Source organism: Protopterus annectens, chromosome 16.part0, assembly GCF_019279795.1.
Source record: "Protopterus annectens isolate FY-2018-M chromosome 16.part0, PAN1.0, whole genome shotgun sequence".
Lineage (NCBI taxonomy): Eukaryota > Metazoa > Chordata > Ceratodontiformes > Protopteridae > Protopterus > Protopterus annectens.
The window spans coordinates 81,286,103-81,304,488 of NC_056750.1; positions in this window are offsets into that span (position 1 = coordinate 81,286,103).

Consider the following 18,386-nt stretch of genomic DNA (forward strand, 5'->3'; position numbering starts at 1 on the left):
GTGGGGATGAGGGTGCCCCCCTAACATGCAGGCACACCCTCCTCAGCTAAAAGAAGCACATAGTGTTGTTGTGATGTTGTGTAGACACTGTAAGTGACAAAATTAGCCATCAACATAAAGCAAAACCAGAACACACAGTGTAATTACATGTGCAACCCCAGAGGACAGGCCCAGATTGTCACTTACCTCAGACGTCATGATGCCACATATGATGGGTCTGCACTCATACTTAACATGTACTCCCACACTTTCTGTGTCAACTACACTCCTTGTCTCCACCACATGTGACACATGGCATTCCTACAATCAGTCCCATAACTTCCATATTTACAGAGCAGTTCATAACTGTCCTGTCAGTGGACCCTACACAGCATCTATTGAACATATTAAAATTCTAGGCTGCATCCCACATGTGATCTGACAAGGATAACTAACACCAATGGGAAACCCTTGCAATCATACTGACACCACTGACTGCTTACCAGCTGAGTGGACAACAGCGACTGTTCTACATTGCACAGAGTTGGTGCATCCTCTGACCAACATAACTATACATATTTATGTCTAAGTATCCATATCTGTATGTCTGTAGGGGAAATCACCATGGAGCTGATTAGAACACATATATGTGCTCTATACACAGTTGACTGTACACAGTTTGGATGTGTGACAGGGGGAGCATGACTGTTACACATGGTGGACATTTCATAGGCAGTCACCAAGGACCTGGGTGAGGGTACATCAGGGTGTACAACCCCTAGACTGAGCCAAGGTGTCTGACTATATCCCCTGCTCAGACAATATTTACAAAGCAAAAAATACCACCACAGAGAGGAGGAAAGTTCAAGAAAATTTGATCTGTCTTGCCCCTTGGCTACACAAGCCTTTAAGAGATAAAACATCACAGTTACCACATCTATTATATAAAAACATCAATTAACACTTCAGTTAATTAATTACATAAAACACCAATAAAAAAGCACAACTAATCAGAGAAAAAACTTGCAATTATACTCTAGGTTTGACCCACGAGGTACTAAAGTTCCAGACGTTAGAATACATACTGTCTCTCTGTATAACAATCTTTTCTTTATTTCTATCTCATCTCATCCCTTAGCAGTTTGTAAAATTGTACCCCTTAAACATAAACTATTCCCCCATGACATAATATATAATGATGTGCTATGGGGCTTTCAATTTTCCTATTTTTAATATCCTGAGATGCTCCTGAATTCTTACCTTAAAACACATCTTTGTTTCACCAATGTAAAAGAGGTTACAGGACCATTCCAGTGCATAAATTACACCCATAGTATTACAATTTACACATTGTCTGGGGGTATATCTCACATGATTTATCCTATCAAAAAAAAGGGACTACATACTGACAAACGGAGCATCTCCCACATGGCAAAGTCCCCATAAGTTTTGGTTCAACACACAATTCTGTTTTTGGGACCTCAAAATTACTATGGGCAACCATATATCTTATTTAGGTTGATGACATCATCAGGTCTTGTAGAATATGGCATTTTCGAAGCCAGCAGCAAGTTACAAGGCCAAAAAATGCATAACCATTGGAGGTAGATAGCCCATGAGGGCATGCCCATTATTTTGCAGGGATATATATATATATATATATATATATATATATACACACACACACACACACACACACACACACACACACACACACACACACACACACACACACACATATATAAAGAGTGGGCTGGAGTGACATTAGAACCCCTACCTATCTAATCTTATACAGTATAGATCACAGTACTTATTGCATGCACCATAGGTTGTCGGTTGTATATGTTATTGCAGGCACAGTACTTTTGCATTACACAAACTAGGCTTGTGTTGAACAGCATCTGTAGCCTGCAGTGATAGTGCTTCATACTGTTACCTGCATCTAGTATCCTAGAAGTGAGAAAACTGTTATTATCCTAGCTACATGTGCACAGTTACCAGTATGACCATATGTGGTTGCTTGCAGTTAGTCTGGCCAAAAAAGCAAAACAACAGTGATTGCGAGAAAGGCTTAGAACCATCAGCCAATCAGCATGTGGCTAGTGAGAAAGGAGACGCAATACCAACAGTGTGAAATGGAGAGAGTGCTGCCGAAAATGCTAATAATACAACAGATACCACCACTAATGTATTGCAACCATCAAATGAGCAAGTAGTTGTAGATGCCAATAGAGTATCTGCCTTGGATCCTGTGGAAACATTAATGCATGCCAACTTGAATGCAACCAATTTTTTTATCCCAAAGAGAAGAACCGTTTCCATTAGAACTGAAACAAAAACACTCTTACAGCCAAAGAGAACAGAAGAGAAGCAACCAGATCAATTAAATGACTGTGAAACAGGTGCTGTAAAAGAAAAAAATGTTTTTAACATTTCTAAATACGAATTAACTGACAATGAGATAGCAGTAATTAATCAAGGTTTAATCTTTGTGCCAGCAATGAGTACGGACATTTCTAAAACATTAACAGACTTTAAATCATTTGTAGGGAATCTGAATTTGCATGTGTTTTTTTCTTCTATGCAATCTAAGGTATGTAACAAAAGTTTTCTAAATAATAAATGCTATAGAAGTAGTACTTTTGTACCCCCAGAGAACCAGGTTATCAGCATGTTTGAAAAAAATGGTTGAGAAAGATATTTATGCATTTTTAATGATGATCATAAAAAATGTTTCTTTAATTTAAGTGAAATGGAATATTGAGCTATAGATTCCTTACAATATAATGACAATATTTATTCCAAATAATAACTGGCAGAATGACCATGGCAGCATAAACAAAACAAAGAATTTTTATATATTTTTATAACTCTAAAAACGTTTATTGAAGAGGTAAGCGCTTACACATAAAAATGCTTCTTCAGACCTTTACACAGAATAAAGAATGGTCAAATATATATTATACAAAAATCAAATCCACCAATAAGAATTCACATTCAATTATCAACACCAATTAATATAAATCTTCTAAAAGAGAAAATAAATCTTATAAACATACTATAAAAAATACTATAAAAACCATTATAAAAGCTTATGGAATCAAAGTATATGTAAAAATATAAAAAAAATATATAACACATATAACAAATGATGTATTAAAACAAACTATTTATTTAGTGAATCATGTGACTGCGAACTGTAAGACTATGAATGTTGTTTATCTTGCCCAGTGTGTGACCTGTTTGTCTTTTTATGTAGGCAAAACTAACCGCCCTTTGCGTGATAGAATTAGGGAACACATATATAATATAAGGAAGGGCATTGCTAGTAATGCCCACTCTAAGCATATTATGGAACATGGTGAGACACATCATTTCACCTTTAGAGTGATTGACATGGTTGTCCCTAGTTTACATTTTGGAGACATACAGAACCACACTGAGTTTAAAGAAAATAATTGGATGATAATCCTAACAGCTGATAGGGGCCATGGTCTTAATGAACGAGCTTCTATAAAACCTTTTCTGAAAAAGCGGAGGGTACCTAAATAAATAGTTGTTTTCTTCTTATGTAATATAGGAATAGCCTGTACAATGTAATTAATTTTTGGAAGTATTGTCATTTTTATTATTTGTAATCTGTCTTCACATCTCAAGAACATTTTATTCCAGCTTACTATTAACATTTTTATTTTATTAATTATGTTGCTATAATTTGTGGCTAACATAGATTCCAAATTATCACATAGTGTTATTCCTAAATATTTTATTATGGGAACTTGTTTTCCTATCACACAATTTGTAGTTAAGGTAAATTTTTTCTTTTTATTGAAATGTATATAATTAGATTTTCCTTGTTAAATCTAAGGCCAGAAATATGATAAAACCTTTCCACTATTTCATCTAGTTTTGTACTGATTTCTCTGAGATAGATAACGTGAGTAAAACATCATCAGCAAATAACATACATTTTAGAATTGAGATGGCCATATACATATCTGCCTGATATATTAAAGTTGTGGCGTACTAATGAGGCAAATAATTCAATTCCTAAGGCATACAGGATGGGAGACATCGGACATCCCTGCTTTGTGCTTTTGGTTATTTCAATAGCCTTTGAAATAAATGGCCCAAGTTTTACATAAGCCAAATTGTTTTTATAAATATTCTTTATTAGCATAATAAAATTAGTAGGAAATTCAAACAATTCTAAAGCCTTAAAAAGAAAATCCCAGCTCAATGAATCAAAGGGTTTTTCTATATCCAAAGCTACTATTAGAGCTTTTTGGTTGTTTCTGTTTAGAAAATCTATGAGTGTTAGAATTCTTTGTATATTTTAATGTGTGTGTCTTTTATAAATGAATCCTGTTTGATCCTCATTTGTTATGTGTGTGTCAATGATTTTTTTAATTTTACTAACTAATATTGACATGAAGATTTTATAATCATTGTTAAGTAAAGATAGTGGCCTATAAGATTTACACTGTAAAGGGTCTTTGTTTTCTTTTATAATGGGTGTAATTAAGGAGTATCTCCATGAAATTGGAGTTTTTGTGCTAGAATTTCATTCTAAGTTTTGTGAAACAATGATAATACTGAAGATGGAAATATCTTATACAATTCATTAATTATTCCATCAATTCCTGGTGTTTTATTACTTTTACTTTTACTTTCCTTGATTTTTTGAGTAATTTCTTTTAGAGATATTTGTTTTTGAATGTCTAACTTTAACTTTTCTGGTATCACCTTAACTTTACTAATTTCAGGTCTAAGTTTGATGCATTAGTTATATGTGAAGTATCATTATAATGGTCAGAGAAATAATATTTAAATGCATCTAGTATATCATTTATATCCAAAACCTTTTTTTTGTTGTTTTTTTTTACTTCCTTCATGTATAATACTTGTAATATTATTTTCAATCAAAATTTATTTAATCTTATTGCTAAATTATGCAAATATTTGGGTGATACTGCATAGGAACTAAGTTTTAACCTTTCTACAGCTATATTAGTTTTGTCAGTTAGGATTTCATTATATCTTTTGTTTAAGTCTTCCGATGCTTTTTTATGATTATTTTGTGTGTAAGTAGATGGATTAATAGTGAGATCTAATTTGTTTTTGGATGTTACATAATTCTGATTCCCACTCTTTTAGCTTGTTTTTGTACAATGAAAGAATTTTTCCATTTAGATAAGCTTTCACAGTATCCCAAAGATTAATTGCATTTATTTCAGTAGTGTATTTTATATCTAAAAAGAGTTATACTTCTGAATCTAACCGAGGTTTAAATTGTTTTAATTTTGTAATGTAAGCTGGAATTCTTGACATAAAAAATCTTCTTTTGGCTGCTCCCATTAAGGGTCACCACAGCAGATCAACTGTTTCCATTTCTTCCTGTCCTCTGCATCTTGACATAAAAATTATTTTTTTATAATCTGTATGTATTTTGAGAATTAATGAATTATGGTTTGAAAAGGGACAAGGGATTATGGAACTTTTATTATTTTTGAATTTAGCTCTTGAGATATGAAGATTTTATCAATTCTTGTATGTGTCCCACATATGTGGTCTTGGTGTGAAAATAATAATGAATTTTTCTCCTTATAACTAAATGTATCAATTAGATTTAAACTTTCTTCCCATTTCTTAAGTAGCTTCCCTATAAACTTACACGTAAATTTCTTTTGCTTGTGGTCTCTGATTTATCCAATATACAATTAAAGTCACCTCCCAAAATCAAATTTTCTCTATATACTCTAGTTATTAGATCCATGTGTTTTCTTATTGTCCCAACCCAATACATGGAAACCAATATATATTTACTAACGTCCAGAGTCTATTGTTATATTTTACTATTACTATGGCTAGGAATTCTTCTTTATCTTCATATTTGTAAATGATTTGAGGCATAGTGACATTTTTTCCATAAAATTAAAGTTCCCCTAGTCTTTTTCTTATATGAAGAGTGAGATAAGATCATATATTCATTAGGATTCCAGCTAAATGTATCATTTCTTTTGAAGTGAGTCTCTTGAAGAAATACTACTTGTACTTTATTTAATTTCATATATCTTAATAAATTAGATCTTTTCCTTGGATTGTTTAAACCGTTAGTGTTTAAGGATAAAATAATCAAGTCCATTCTCAGTATTTAACTTTACATCATATTTGTTTTGTATTATATTTTGTAATGGCATACCAAATGTAAAATGTGTAACTACTGTGATAATAATTCTCACTGTAGTCAATATTTTAATTTTGGTCAAATAACTTAAAATAGAGTTTAGTTCAGGCCAATAAAAAAAGAAAAAAGAAAAATGCCAAAATTACTTGTATAACAACAAGTATATAAATATTTTTGTAAACCCTCTAACGTGCATGAAGTGAAATACACTTCCAATCTGCTAGATGAGAAGAAGTCTAACAGATTGCCCACCATAACTTCCCTCATGAAGAAAGAAAGAAAGAAAAACTAACCCCTTTCAAACTCCAGTACACCTTTTCTCTTATCTTGGAGATTTAACAATATTAGTTATTATTTTCCCTATATAACTATTAATAATTTGGTAATACAATTTAATATTAGATTAGATTAGACTTCTTTTTCAGAATATAATCATCCTGTCATGCACTATTTAAACATTCATAAAGTAAAATCTCATTTATAACACAGTAACTGTTGCTTAACATTAATTCTCTTTAGCCTGAGAGTAGTATATATACATATTAATAGTCTCTAATATTCTGATATGACCAATATACTAATGATTATGTCAGATAAACACTCTCCTACATACAAAAATATATTATAACTGAGTGAAGTAGATTTACAAATGTATCAATAAGTGAAGATAAAAACGGACAAGTCTATTCAGAACATTTGACTCATACTCTAAAAATTATGTAATACATAGAATGAACCCTTAGAGTTGTGTTCACTTGCGATGATAATGTAAATATGTTTGAGTGAACAATACATGTCATAAATCTCTGTGTATCACTCACATGCTTTCAATTAGAGCCAAATGAAAGCATAACCAGATTCAATTTATTTTATGTCCACCCATGAATGTATTTGTGACAAATTAAAAGAAAGAATGAAGACAGACAACATTATACCACAGTGATCACTGACTGATGATGAAACAGAAGCAATGTGCCCTGATAAGTGGCCATGTGGGTGAGCAATGTATAAACGTCTTAATACTAATGCATAGTTATAATATAAATTCATATTATGAGAATATCATCACAGAATATTGAACAAAATGCTAGTCAAGGCAGAGCATTACTGAAGCTGTTCTGCACAGCCGCAGTTCCTTAGAACCTTTATAATAGTGTTTATCAAAGACTGTGTCATGGAACAAGATACAAGAGTAGGCAGGCTCCCTTCTTTGTTATTAGATTGTTAAAAGTAATGACACTCTAAAAAATACAAAACCTATTAAGCTGAACAGTGCCTTAAGAAATCTCTCTATCTCATATCTAATTAGTGTTCTACCTGAATTTCTCATCAAGAATTACAATTTACAAATCTGTCTTATTTTACTACTTGAAGCAGTAGCAAAAGCCAACCATGAAGACATCTTCTCATGGGCCCTTTACTTTAAAGAAATAAAGATGAAATTCCAAGGTGAACTCATTTTACCAACCATCTCACTAAGAAGCTGATAAACTTATTATTTAAACAGTTGTCAATATTCAGTAAAAATATCAGCTGCATAATAGTCAGCTATACAGCTAATGTCTGAAGGATTAAAGGTAGTTTATGTTATAAATCCCTGCCTTAACCAGATGTGTAGCATACAGAATATCATTTAGGATTTGCGTTTCTTAGGAACCTATGTCTGTAAATGTGTAATTCAAACAATTCTTGGTAGAATGAATGACATCTAAACTACTTTATTATGCTACTTTATGTGCACTTTTACTATAGGTTTCCCAGTACTTCCCTGTCGTCAAGGCAACAACCACAATACATCAACAGGCACTGGCAAGACTGTCTGAGATGACAATTTTATGAGTTATAGAACCATGGCTTAAAGTCTTGCTGGGAATAAATCAACTGTTCATCATAGAAAATAAGTACAGTTTAGTAGTGCAGTTAAACAACTACTTGCATGTTGGTGTACGAATGTTGGCTAATTACCAGCATCTTTGCCACTTTACTGAAAGTTGAACCCCACTTATTAAAGATTAGAAAACACTAAATGTGAGGAGAGTAATCAGTAATTTACTGTCTACTGTATTCACTATTTATTTGGTTACTACTTAATCAATTCAACTGAACATGTCTAGGCAGTGTGAGCAGAGGAAAATAACAGCACTGTACAGTGCAAGGTTTACTATGTTATCTAATAAAGCAATGTGCACATTATATTCAAATAAGCAGGAGTTATAAGTACAAGGTAATAAGTCCCTATGTGGCTTCTAAAATTAGATGATTTCTGTTACCAGGTTAATTACGTATTCAGTATAATATGTCTAAAACCTGTCTTAATTTTACTTATTATGTGCACAGAAGTATGTCACAACTGCAGCTGATGTGTGCATCTCACACACATATTTTCCTATTTACACTTGCAACGCTGTAACAGATGCTTACAAAACTATCAGACATGTCATTTTACTGGATCACCATAGCATAGTGTATCTTATAGCCTAGGTAGGAATAATTTAGAAGTAAGAAAGGACTGTGTTTACTTCACGTGTAACAATGTAGTCTGTAATGCTTCTGCTACTTTTTCAATTGAATGTTATTCATTGTTACTGTCAATTCTTCTTTTTTGTGTTACCTACATGAAAAACAGCTACTCTGTCACTGATTTCACACCAGTTCTTTTTATTTATTTAAAAGACGTCAGGGTTTGTAGAGTTTGTAGATTTTAGTAATCCAAAGACCATGTTAAATAAGCTTAAAATATACTGCTTGTGCAACTGATATCACACTATCTTTCATAGCAGACAAGGGAAGCTCTAACTAGAGCACAGGAATGTTTCAAACAACAGCCTTGTCAGAACCCAGTAACAGAACTCTGTTTATAGTGACTCTAACTGTTTTTTCCACATTTACAAATATGGATATCTATGTTACTTTTAAAATGGGAATTTGAAGTGTAGTCAAGTCAGTAAGCCACATAAACTATGATTAAAAAGTTTCAATTCATATTATGCAACAATGAGGTGAACTAAATTTACTATTGATAAAAAGGGAGATGAGAAAAAACATTTGTGTATTTGTTGTCTCTGTTTTTCCTTTACATATAATTAATTATACTAAAGTGAAAGATAACATTTGAATCTGGTTTTCCTCACAGCCTATGAATGAGATGTAACTATATTTTTAGAAGTCACTCTAAGTTATAAAACCATCTAACATCATCAGACACAACCACTAGACTTGTGATGAGTACGTTGCATAAAGTATAAGTTTAAGAAAAAGTATAAATGTCTCAGAGTATAATAGGCAATATAATAGATAGAATACATACATTTTGAGGTAAAGTCCAGAAGTCTATATCTTTGTTGATTCCTTGAGAGATTTGGAAGACTGTGTAGTTTTAGAATCAGGTCTTATAGGCTCATAGGTAGGTACTCGGCTATCAGCCCTAGGGCCTATACAAGCCTAGCCATAACGATTCTCTGGCTATTGCTTCCCACAAATATTTACTTTCCTGGACCCCTGTCTAGCAGGGCTACTGATGTGATCCCTGGGGTGAATTTCCTATCTACCATTCCAATCATCAAGGTTCTACTTGAAGAGGGCCATTGAGGTGCTCTGCCTGACATGTATGGGCAGCCTATTCCAGAGTCTGGGGAGTCTCTGGGTCAGAAACCTATCCCTCCAGCATGTTCTATTCATCATGATGACAAGGTTAAGATCCCTGGAGCATGTGGCTCAGAGGGATTGGGATTTCTTTAAGTGTAGCATGTCCAACAACTCTGGGTTTGACATGGCTTTGTATGTTAGGCAGAGATTGCCTCTGAGTAGGCGATATGTGACAGAATATAGCTGGAGTTTCTTTAGATGGTCAGCATAAGGCATCTGCTTTAGGCCTGTGATTCTTTTTGTGAGGTATTTCTGCGGCCTTTCTAGATGTTGCAGATGTCTTGTGAGGTACATACCAAATGGGGCACTGTATTCTATAATGCGTCTAATGAGGGATGAGTACTGAGGGACAATGACCTCCATGAAAAGCCCTTAGTGATGAGGTGTGCCACGTAGAAGGATTTTCTAACTGTTGTCGCTATGTGGTTATAAAGGTAAGACCACTGTCCACCTATGTCCCTAGGTCTCTTATCACACTTTCAGTGTTTAGTGTACTGCCGCCTATGTGATAGTTCACAGGTATGTGTTTTTTCCCAAAGGGGACAACTATACATTTTTTGGCATTTAGCTTGAGCCCATGGCTCTGGCACCAGACATCTGTTTTGGTAAGGTCCTTTTGTAGTATATCCACATCATTTGAGGATTCAATAATGGCTCCCAGCTCGCAGTCATCTGTAAACTTTGTAAGCCAGAGTCCCTTAGTGTTGACCTGTACTTCAGAGAAGTAGATGCCAAACAAGAGTGGCCCCTGGACAGAACCATGTGGTACATCACTTGTCACTTGTCTGGAGCTGGATTTAGAGTTGGCTACTTTTACAGTGTGTGTGTTCTGTCAGTAAGCCAGTTTGTAACCCATCGAGTGACGTAGGGATTAATGCCCAGCTTAGTAAGTTTATCTATGATTCCAGAGTGGGGGATAGTGTTGAAAGCCTTGGCAACGTCCAAGTAGACTGTGTGAACCACCTTATCCTCTTCCATGGCTCTGGAGACTGATTCAAAGAAGTCGATCAGGTTCAGGAGGCAAGATCGACCCTTCACGAACCCAAACTGGGTGGGGTCCAGTGTTTGAAGGTTGCCAATGTCTTTGTTTATAAGTTCCATGATAATACGCTCCATGGCCTTGCAGTTCAGGCTCATCAGACTAATGGGATGGTAGTTTCTGGGATCTATAGTGGATCCCCCCCCTTATGGAGTGGGATGACTGTAACTGTGCGCCACTCTGTGGTCATGAAGCCTGAGGTGAGGCTATGATTAAACATGACACATAGGTGAGGTGCCAGTTCATTTTGTAGTTCATGCAGTACACAACTCAGGAAGTAGTCTGGTCCCAAGGATGCTGTATTCTTGGCTTTGGAGAGTGCGGTTTTTACCTGAGCGGCCATGATTACCAAAATTGACATTCTTTAGGTATTGAGATGGGCCCTTTGGGGGTGAGAGGGGGGAGAAGGAACTGAATCTATCGGCCAGGATATTGGCAATATCCTTGGGATCAGTATATCTAGTGCCATTCAGCTGTAGCTCAGAACAGATCTGAGTATTGCCATTTAGATTCCTGACATAGCTATAAAATGCCTTGTGGTTGGTTGTCTTTGGAATCTTTGGCAATTTTGTTTTTGTAACTAGTTTTGGAAGATTTTATGAAGGATCTCAGCTTTCTAGTGAGGCTGGTGAGGGAGATTTCTGAATCCTGGGTTCTTTCTCTTTTCTGCAACAGTTTCTTCCTTCTGTTGTACAGCTTGTTTATGGCAGGGGACCACCAGATTGGCTTCCTTTTTGTAGAGGACAGCGTCTTGGTTCTATTTGGGATGGCTAGGTCCATGCATGAGTGAATGTGCTCGTACAGCACCTTAGTGTAAAATTCAGTTGAAATCCCAGTTCCCATTTGCATGGGTATCATGAAGTTTGTTACTTCTGACTTAAGAAGCATGAAATTGGCTTTGGAAAGGTTTCCTTAAAGGGGGTGGGATGTGCATGTGAAGGGTGATTAGCTTATGGTCTGATCTGGCCAACGGGGGGTGACCACTGGTGTGGAGCATCAATCTCCCTTGTTGGTAATGACCAGGTCTAGAATATTGGTACCCCTGGTGGGACTATGAATTAGTTGCTCTAGGGCATTGGAATATATGAATTCCAAGAACCATTGAGCAAAGGTGTTTGTACAGGATTAGTTTTCCCAGTTAATGGCAGGGTAGTTGAAATCACCCAGTATTAGGGTGTTTGGTTGTATCTTAATATTTTCCAGTATGTTCAGAAAAGTGTAATGAAAATCTTGGGGCATGGTGGGGGATCTGTAGCAAGTTACAATTTGTATTGCAGTCTTACCTAATGTTAGTTGCACCTGGAGAATTTCAGATGCATTGTGTTGGGCAACCAGCCAGGAGGTGTGAATATCCTTGGTGAATATGGACAGTCCTCCACCTTTAGTATTTAGGTTCTGGTTTGGTGGCCGAAAAGTGTGGTATGAGGGTATGAGTTGTAGCCTGGTATTGCAGGGGTGCTCTCTGGAGCTTTGAACCAGGTCTCAGTTGCTGCACAGATATCAATGTTCTCCATTTTTAGGAGAGCCTCGAGAGAGTGCATCTTGAGGTTTAGACTTCTAGCATTGAGTAGCATTACCTTCAGATTTTGCTTGCTTGTACCCAATATGGTGGTAGTTTTGTCCTTTGAACCTTGCCTATAAAGGCACTATAGGGGTGGCAAGAGCCTTAGCCAGTAACCTGAATCCCGAGGGGTGACAGGTTCAAACCATCTCTTGCAAAGCATTGTGGTTTGTTGATCATGTCATCCCTGGCAGACAGATACTGGATCCTCTTTGAATGACACCAGAAGCTTAGCCAATTATTGAAGTCTTTGTTTCATTTTCCTTACATCAGACCAAGTATTTTTTTCTGGAGATCTTTTCAAATTGGTGGAAACAGTCCAGTCCATTTATTTGGGAATTGTGATGATATTATTATTATTATTATTGATGAAGGTAGAAGCTTCTTTAATGTTGTTAAAGATTCTGAAGTCATTGAATAGAAAATTTTGATTCTAGCAGGATATACCATCTGCACTTTTATTTTATTTTGTTTGAGAAGTTTCATAAATGGCCATGTTTTTTTTCCTTGTTTCTAACACTTTTGCAGAATAATCATTGTCAAATCTGATCTGACTCTGTTTATATGTTATGGGACTTTTTCTCTAGGCTGTTTTTAAAATGAGCTCTTTATCCAAGAAGGACAGGAACTTTACCACAATTGATCTTGGTGGTTGGTGCATTAGATTTTCCTATGGCTCTGTGAGCTCTTTCTATCCCATTTGATAATCCCTCTTTTAAATCAAGCACTTCAGGAAGCCAGGAATTCAAAAAGGTGATGATGTCTTCTCCCTCAGTTTTCTGGAAGGCCAAATATTCTTCTATTAGTTCTCCTCTCCCTGTTCTTTAAATCATCCACTTTATTAAGTAGCCAGTTATTTTGGTGAAGTAAGAATTCTGTCTGATTTTCCTCTTCTTTGAGTCTTCCATCAATGTCATTTAGTGATGTCTCCATATCAAGTAATTTACTTTGTTGTTGCTGCAGTAGTTCTTTTAGTGCATCTGTTTGCTTTTGGCAGTTTTAGACTTTCCAAGTTATCAGTGAATCTATCCATTTTCAACAACAGTTCATGTAATGTGGAAGACATCAGTTGTATCTCCTTCTTCAGGGTGGTTTCTGAGTGAGAATTCTTTAAACTGGCCATTACCAAACAGCTGTGTTGTTCTCCAGAATATTTTGACAGGAAAAACTCAATAATATTTCTTGAAATTTGGTAAAGTTGTAGTTCTTAAGTTCCTTGATATTTTTTTTCTATTTCTGGTTAATGAAAATAATTTTTCCCTGTTTTCTAGTAGGGTTTTGTGGAGCTCTAAAAAATGCTGCCTATCTGTTTGCCATCTAGACTCCCCCCCCCCCCCTGTTCGCATGTTAGTTTTCATGGGTGAGAAAGTTACACAGTTATTATATACAACTGCAACACCTTCCTCTTTTTTTGTAGTCTGTCACATCAAATTATACTGCAACCAGAAGATAGAATTTCAGGATCTCTGATACGGGGTTTTAGACATGTTTTGGTAATGACAGTAATATCTGCTGAGTATTGAAGAAGCCATGCTTAAAGCTCTGCAACTTTGTTTAGAGTACTACAAATATTAATGGAGGTAAGGAAAAGTTTTGTGGGTATACAGGAGTTAGTAGTAGAGGAGGGTAGAATGGATAAATCTGAGGAGCTGGGGTTTGGATGACTTTCACCACAAAGAGTGATCTTTAGACAATAGTGGATTGTGATTAGTTTTTTTTATATAAAGTTTATGAATTTATTCCATGATATATCAATAAAAACTAAATGAAAACTCCAGCCAAGCTGGAACTTCCAATGAGTGATCTCTCAAACCTCTTTAATAAGAGGCACTGGGATATATGCAAATGACCCTTATGAACACCAGTAGTAGAAAGAGAAGTGAGCAAATGCTTATGGAAAACCCAAGAAATGCTGCAAATATGTTTTCAAAGAATGGTGCTTTCCTCCTTGGCTACTGCTGTTGAAATTCTTGTTAAGATGCTTCTCCTTGTTTCTTCTTTAAAAGAACTTTTATTAAAATGTTTTAAAATAAAAAATCTGATCTGAAGAAGGTTGATAAACCGAAAGCGCTCATCTCTCTTTTTTGGGCTACAATGCTAACTTTCAAATGGTTAGGTTGTAGCTTTTATTTTGTTTTTTGTTTTAAAACATTTTAATAAAAGTTCTTTTAAAGAAGAAACAAGGAGAAGTGTCTTAACAAGAATTTCAACAGCAGTAGCCAAGGAGAAAAGCACCATTCTTTGAAAACACTTATGAACACCAGGTGTTTCAGCTAACTGACAATTCTGAATGCTCATGACTTGTCTCATTATTTTAATGAACAATTTCAGGCCAATAAAACCAAACCCCACTAGCTGTGGATATGCACATTTCAGTCTTGTTATGATCTCATCAGCAGAACACAAGCAGAGTGTTTGACTAAGCATAAGAAACACAGGGCTGTTATACCCAGCTGATGTCCATCATCACTAGGGTGACTGCAAAATATCCCAAATAACAAACTAAAACAAAGAGTAAGAAGGTCACACAGAAAAAACAATCCGTAAAAACTAAATGAAAACTCCAGCCAACTTCCAATGAGTGACCTCTTAAACCTCTTGAATTAGAGACACATGGGATATATGTAAATGACAATTAGGAACATCGGGTGTTTCAACTAATTGATTATTCTGAATGCCCATGACTTGTTTTGACATTTTAATGAACAATTTCAGGTCAATAAAGCCAAACCCCACTAGCTGTGCATATGTATATGTTGGCCTTGTTATGACCTCCATAGCATAAGCAGAGCATTTGAATAATCATAAGAAACACAGGGCTGGTATACCCAGCTGATGTCCATTATCATTAGGGTGACTGCAAAATATCCAAAATAACAAACTAAAACAAAGAGTAAGAAGGTCACACAGAAAAACAATCAGTAAAAACTAAATGAAAACTCCAGCCATGCTAAAACTTCCAAGTGACCTCTCAAACCTCTTAAATCAGAGGTACATGGGATATATGCAAATGGCCTTATGAACACCAGGTGTTTCAGCTAATGTGATTCTGAACACCCATGACCTGTTTCATCATTTTAATGTATAATTTCAGGCCAATAAAGACAAACCCCACCAGCTGTGGATATGCATATTTCTGCCTTGTTATGACTTCATCAGCACATCACAAGCAGAGTGTTTGACTAAGCATAAGAAACACAGGGCTGTTATACCCAGCTGATGTTCATCATTACTAGGGTGACTGCAAAATATCCCAAATAGCAAACTAAAACAAAGAGTAAGAAGGTCACACAGAAAAACAATCAGTAAAAACTAAATGAAAACTCCAGTTATGCTGAAACTTCCAAGTGACCTCTCAAACCTCTAAAAATCAGAGGCATATGGGATATATGCAAATGACCCTTATGAACACCAGGTCTTTCAGCCAATTGGCAATTCTGAATGCCCATGACTAGTTTCAACATTTTAATGGACAATTTCAGGCCAATAATGCTAAACCCCACTAGCTGTGAATATGCATATTTTGGCCTTGTTATAACCTCATCAGCACAGTACAAGGAGAGTGTTTGACTAAGCATAAGAAACACAGGGCTGTTATACCCAGATGATGTCCATTATCATTAGTGTGACTGCAAAATAGCCCAAAAGAACAAACTAAAACAAAGAGTGAGAAGGTCACACAGAAAAAACAATCAGTAAAAACTAAATGAAAACTCCAGCCAAGCTGGAACTTCGAATGAGTGACCTCTCAAACCTCTTGAATCAGAGGCACATGGGATATATGCAGATGTCCCTTATCAACACCAGGTGTTTCAGCTAATTGGCAATTCTGAATGCCCATGACTTGTTTTGTAATTTTAATGGACAATTTCTGGCCAATAAAACCAAATCCCACTAGCTGTGGATATGTATATGTCAGCCTTTTTATGACCTTATCAGCACAGCACAAGCAGAGTTTTTGGCTAAGCATAAGAAACACAGGGCTGTTATACCCAGCTGATGTCCATTATCATTAGGGTCACTGCAAAAATATCCCAAATAACAAACTAAAACAAAATGACGAAACAAGTCATGGGTAGTTGGTGTTAGTAAAAACAGTGCATAACAACAAGTCAGAATAGAATATTCCCTATGATGGAAGAGAGGGAGGTAATCTAAATGTGAAAATTTTAAGTCAGTGAAATAGTTATTGATTTGGTTTGCTATGGGTGGGGGACATCTGTATGTGCATGAAAATAAAGTTGGACTACGTTACTCACTGGCTTATATCTTTCAATGGTCTTTGATGATGACATAATGCCCATGATTTTTGGCTCATATCTGTGGGTTTCTGACAGACTGTTGAAGACTATATTCACTAATTAATCACAAGGATTTGAGTGTCATACTTCATATTATTTAGAAAATGCGTACTAATACAAACCTTCTTATTGTAGCAGCTCTCTAAGTATATAAGAGCACTATTTAAACTCATAAAAGCCCCTAAGTCCAGCTGTTTTTCCCCTATTTGTTTACTTAGTCCTTGCTTGTGGAGCTAACAGACTGAGACTGGATATATTCAGTTTCATCGCAAGTTGACATCTTTTGGTTGTAAGTAAGCTGCATGTGAAAACACATCGTGTTTATAATAACACTGTTGAATGATCGCCATGCAGCATGTTGGGGAGGAGGAGTTAGTGTATGTGTCTTGTGAGTAGAAAGTTGAGGTACATAAAAACTGTTTTTCATTTTCATCACTGTGACATGCATGCACTGGCCCAGTAATCAAGAAGCCTCAATCCTCACCACCAACACCAGTGAGGGGCATCCACGCTGGGAGGATAAGAAGTACACACACAGTAAAGCACACTTTCCCTTAAGAGCACACAGAAATCACAGTCAGTCTGGGGCTGGTTTCTCCCTTTCTCTCCAGATACCCAGTAAGACTCCCCACTGGCACAGTTATAGGGTACAGATCTCAGCTGAATGGTCAAGCCAAAACCTCCAGCACCCTCTCTGTCCAACCAGTGCTTTGTGTCCCTGCCCAAGTAGCTGACCCATATACACTTTGAAATATGAATTATATACAAACATACAGATACTCCTAGGGAAGGCTGGCACAGGTTCTCCAGCTATGCCCCCTCCTGCCCAGACTATAAAGTAGTACTGACTGCCATCAACCACCCTTATCAGCTACTATAAAGGCCCTTGCAAAAGGGTGTCCAATTGTACTGTACAATGATTTATTATCCAATTGGAAAGTGTGACTAAGACTTGAAGGCTATTTAGGAGTGGCCTATACAGTGTCACCAAATTCATGCAAGTACTCTTAAGAGATTAAATATCTCTACACACAATCCAGCCACAGTTAAAAGGTTTAAAATATTTAATAATAAATAATAAAAACACAAGACACTGTTCATCAATTCAACCCAGTGATAATAGAGCGTTCAGAAATCACAGGAAAATACTTTAAAACAATATTGTAGGATAGTCTGACATAAATATAGAAAACAGTTTAACTAATCTGGCTATATTTGTATCTATCTCTAAGAGAAATGCTAAGATCTAAATAACCTTACTTACAGAGCAAAGCAAGTACTGGTGAGTTGTTGTCTGATCCAGAGCAAAATACAAAATGCTCCATCTTTCTCTCTGAGAAAGTCTTAAATTGATAATACACATTGCTGGTGAGTCATTTCAGATTACATCATTCTTAACACTTCTACTTAAGTTTCCCAGGCTCACAAAACTTAAAATTTTTACATTTCTTTTCGTAACCTGCACCTGCCAGGAAACCACAGCAATAAAAGACACTTCACATGTAAAACCTAGTAATTATCTCTGTCTTAGGACAATAGAAATAATTTCCTATTCCAGACATCCTGTATCCTAGCTTGAGATCAAACATTCATAAAATGCTTTACTCATCAGCTTACTTCCATCCGGGTGCACTCTGGTTACATTTTTGAAGCTCACAACATACAGTTTTCCTA